This window comes from Apium graveolens, chromosome 11 (assembly GCF_009905375.1).
Source record: "Apium graveolens cultivar Ventura chromosome 11, ASM990537v1, whole genome shotgun sequence".
In the NCBI taxonomy this organism is placed as follows: Eukaryota; Viridiplantae; Streptophyta; class Magnoliopsida; order Apiales; family Apiaceae; genus Apium; species Apium graveolens.
This window is the reverse complement of record NC_133657.1, coordinates 100,696,123-100,701,188: the sequence shown is the minus strand read 5'-3', so window position 1 is coordinate 100,701,188 and position 5,066 is coordinate 100,696,123. Positions and strand designations below refer to the sequence as shown.

General features: G+C 38.3%; 1 non-coding gene across 1 annotated transcript; it reads left to right on the top strand.

Annotated features, from left to right (window-relative positions):
- Positions 1-894: 894 nt before the first annotated feature.
- Positions 895-1,001, top strand: LOC141699615 (small nucleolar RNA R71). The gene has a single exon (XR_012566057.1). It is a non-coding gene; the product is annotated as a small nucleolar RNA R71 (small nucleolar RNA).
- The last annotated feature ends 4,065 nt before the right edge of the window (positions 1,002-5,066 follow it).

Genomic DNA, 5,066 nt, shown 5'->3' with positions numbered 1-5,066 from the left:
CTCCCCTGTATTACCCTCGGGAGGAGTGTGTTCAACAGTAGTCTTCCTTGGTTCCACTTCAGCTTCCTTCTGCACTTTTTCTTCAGCCACAAATTCTTCATCCGAAACTTGAGAGTGTTCTAGATTTGCAACCTTCCCAGACCTCAATGTAATTTCCTTTACCTACTCCTTAGCTTCCCTCTTTCCTGGAACTTCAATGTCACTAGGGAGTGTACCAGGTTGACGATTTAGCACAGCATTGGCAATTTGTGCAATTTGATTTTCCAAGGTCTTGATAGAAACCACTTGGCTCTTGCACATGAGCCTCAACTCCTTTAATTCAGATTTTTCATTAGACTATTGTAGTTGGAGTTGTTGTCTTGGTGCACATTGCGGTTGTTGAAAACCAGGAGGGTTGTACTGCTTTGCTGGATACCGCTGATACGGCTACTGCACCACATTCTTAGAATTGCTCCAATTGAAGTTAGGATGATTGGGTTGTTAGGATGATAGGTGGCTGGCACAGGTGGCTGCGACCTCTGAAAGTTGCTCACGAACTGAGTTGATTCACTACAAATAGCATACTGCTCCATCTCATGGGCACCAACACAAAGCTCACAGACACTAGTGATCTGATTAACTCCATAATTAGCCAAAGAATCCACCTTCATTGTCAAAGCCTTAAGCTGAACAGCTATAGAAGTAGCTGTATCTAACTCCATAATTCCTTCTACCTTACCCTGAGATAGTCTCCGAGTAGGATTCTGGTCTTCATTAGCAACCATCAGTTCAATTAATTCATAAGCTTCATCATAGCTTTTAGCCCACAAGGCTCCTCCTGATGCTGCATCAAGCATGGGTCTGGAAGTAGCACCCAATACATTATAGAAGCAGTTAATGATCATCCAGTCAGGCATCCCATCGTGAGGACACTTTCTCAGCATCTCATTGTAACGATCCCAAGCCTCACATAAAGATTCTCCAGATTGTTGATCAAATTGAGTAAGTGCGTTTCTGATTGCAACAGTCTTCCCCATAGGAAAGAATTTAGTTAAGAATTTTTTAACAAGATCCTCACATTTGGTGATAGACCCTGGTGGTAGAGAATGTAACCAGCACTTTGTTTTATCCCGCAGAGAGAATGGAAAAGCCTCAACTTAATAGCATCTTCAGAAACTCCATTGAACTTGAAAATATCACAGATCTCGATAAAATCTCTGATGTGCATGTTGGGGTCTTCTGTCGGAGAACCTCCAAACTGAACTGAGTTATGTATTATCTGAATCGTGCTCAACTTGATCTTAAAGGTGTTAGCCGAGATGGCTGGTCGAACAATGCTAGACTGAATATCATTGATCTTCGATTGAGAGTAGTCCATCAAAGCCTTTGGATTTGCTTCTGGTTCTCCCATTGTAATAAATACCTCTTCTTCCTTCTCAACTAAGATCTCTTCTTCAGCTTTCTCCTCGACTACAACTTCTTCCTCAGCTTGATCCAGTGTTCTCTTACGAGACCGAGAACGCGTATGCATACACGCTCGTAGTACCTGAAAAAAGACAAGGAAAAAAGTAAGTAACAATGTCCGAGTCACTGAACTTTAACGACCAAAGATGACAAACACATAAACTAAAAATGAACACCAAAGTCCCCGGCAGCGGCGCCAAAAACTTTTTAGGGCTGAAACACGCGCTAATATTCACGCAAGTATACGCAATCGCAAGTAATATAGAATGAATTCTAGTTCGTTCCCATAGGGACTGGTTTAGGTTAATTTCAATCAATGTATTTATGCGACAATGTTATGGCTATTATCCAATGCTAAGACGAATAACAAATTGAGAGTGTTTATCATTAAGATTAACTAAGGGATTATACTAAAGAATATTAATTAAGAGAGTAAAGAGAGTTAGATACTATATGACAAAAATATGGGATTCTAACGTCATTAAATACTTCATTCAATAGCCTTCTCGTTCTTAACCTTAGCATGTAATGGTGATGACACTAATCAGATAACACGAAAATGATAAACACCAACTTTCATTGTACGAATACCCTACTACCAGATATCCACAAAAGAGATAGAAGCTGAATAGACACCAATTATATTGAGACCCTATATGTCTATAGAATTTGACAACATAACGGTTTAATGCACAAGTTATCTATCGTGATTATATAGGGCACGTAAGATGGTTAAAATTACCTACAAATCATGCATAACAAATACATGAACCTATGCTAGCATGGCAAGTTCTAAGCCCTTAAATTCACTTTCGCTTCATTAAAGATTAACACACTATCTTATAAGTTCGTGACGCTTATAAGACGAATAGGCACAACCAATACTAGGATATCATACAATCACCACACACTAAGGCATCGAAACAAATTAACTAAAGAAATCTATAAATAAATCCGTTAGAACCCTAGGATAACGATTAGCCCATAATCAGACTCATCATCAACGCGGGTTCTGATAAAAGCAAGGTATAATAAACGTAGTCTTTATACTGAATAATTAATAAACCAAGTATGAAACAAGAGTTTAGGTTCACGAATAAGAAAACTAGTATCAAAAATTACAACTTAAAATAAAAGATCACAAGTATAAACTAGATCTTCTTTGCCTTGCTTGAATTGTGCTCTATGGTCTTCTTACACCTTTTCCTTAAGCTCTGGTACGTCTTGTTATGAAAAATAAACATAAGTTATGTTTATATAGCATCCCATGCAGAGTAGAAATCCATCAATCAGAATCACAAGAGAATCATGATTCTTTTATCTCGACCTGGCACGGGCGCGCTGAGTTTCTATTCTTTAGGCGCTGCCGCGCGCTATCACCGCGCGGGCACGCCGACTCTCTGGAGAATTTTCCGACTTCTTCTTTTCTTGCTGATTTGAGTGGGTCTTTTTATGAGATTTTATTCTAGACATCATCCTAACACCATATTAGCATCAAAACAATACTAATTCACCTGTATTCCTGATAAATGCCTGAAACACTACAAAAACACGTTAAAAATACCATGGGTAGAGCCAGTTTCCAAAGCTCCATATCGAATGGCCCCAGTGGAAATGAAGGAATTGGCCAAACAACTTCAAGAGCTGCTAGACAAAGGAGTCATCCGACCAAGTATTTCTCCGTGGGGTGCTCCAGTGTTATTTGTGAAGAAGAAAGATGGGAGTATGAGGCTATGTATTGACTATAGGTAGCTGAACAAAATGATAATCAAGAATAAGTATCCCTTACCCAGAATCGACGATTTATTTGACCAGCTTAAAGGAGTATGTTGTTTTTAAAGATCAATTTGAGATCTGGCTACCACCAACTGAAGATCAAGCCTGAAGATATACCCAAAACTGCATTCTGAACAAGGTATGATCATTATGAGTTCTTAGTGATGTCATTTGGACTAACCAATGCACCAGCTACTTTTATGGATTTAATGAACCGGGTGTATAAGGAGTACCTAGATAAGTTTATTATTGTATTTATTGATGACATCCTCATCTATTCAAAGACTCAAGAAGATCATGCAACACACCTAAGGATTTCCCTCCAAAGGTTGAGAGAAAAACAATTATACGCGAAGTTTTCCAAGTGTGAGTTTTGGTTAACAGAAGTACAGTTCTTAGGACATGTGGTAAGCAAGGAAGGTATCAAGGTAGACCCTATAAATATTGAAGCCATATCCAAATGGGAACAACCGAAGACTCCGACAGAGGTGAGAAGTTTCATGGGATTGGCAGGATATTATCGAAGATTTGTAAAGGATTTTTCTAAGATCGCAACTCCGTTAACTAAGCTAACCAGGAAGAACGAGAAATTTATTTGGATGGAGAAATGTGAAGAAAGTTTTCAGGAACTGAAAAAGAGGCTAGTGTCAGCTCCAGTATTAGCATTTCCAGATGAGACGGGGAACTTTGTGATATTCAGCGATGTTTCTTTGAAAGGTTTAGGATGTGTATCGATACAACATGATAAAGTCATTGACTATGTATCCAGATAATTAAAATATCATGAGCAGAAGTATTCAGTTCATGATCTCGAGTTGGCGGCTATAGTATTTGCATTGAAATTGTGGAGGCATTGTCTGTATGGAGAAAAGTGTGATATTTATACGGATCATAAGAGCTTGAAATATATATTCACCCGGAAAGACCTGAATATGAGACATAGAAGATGGTTGGAATTAATCAAAGACTATGATTGTTCCATTAACTATCACCCATACAAGGCCAATGTGGTGCCTGATGCCTTGAGCAAAAAAGAAATGCTGAATATGGTTCAAATTGCAGAAGAGTTAGCACGAGAATTGGAAAAGATGGACATTGAAGTTTGAGTACCAAAGAAAGATAAGGAGTAATTATATGAGATTACGTTTCAACCAGCATTGACGGATAAGATTAAAAGGTGTCAAGAGGAAGTTATGGATCAAGAATTGGTTATCTGACAGGAGAAGAACTTTGTACCCAAAAGGATGACCAAGGTATATTTAGATTTTCTTCTAGAATTTGGATTCCCAATGTGACGAAACTGAAGAATGAAGTTTTATGCAAACCGCACAATTCTCGGTTTTCTATTCACCCTGAAGGCACTAAAATGTATCAAGATTTGAAGAAGAACTTCTAGTGGCCAGGAATGAAGAAGAAAATTGCAAATTGGGTTAGTAAATGTCACGTGTGTCAGACTGTAAAAGCAGAACATCAAAGACCAAGTGGATTGTTACAACCCTTAGAGATTCCACAGTGGAAATATGAAGAGATTGCAATGGATTTCGTAGTAGGTTTTCCAAAGAATAGAGCCAATCATAATGATATTTGGGTAATTATAGACAGATTGACAAAGTCAGCACATTTCCTCCTAATCAATGAAAGATATTCTTTGGAAAAGTTAGTTAAGTTGTATTTTGATGAAATAGTGACCATGAATAGAGTCCCTATTTCCATTGTATCAGATCGAGACCCAAGATTCAATTCAAGGTTTTGGACCAAGTTTCAAGAATGTCTAGGGACCAAACTAAATATAGTACCACTCATCATCCCCAGACGGACAGTCAGAGTTAGAGAACAATCCAGATAAT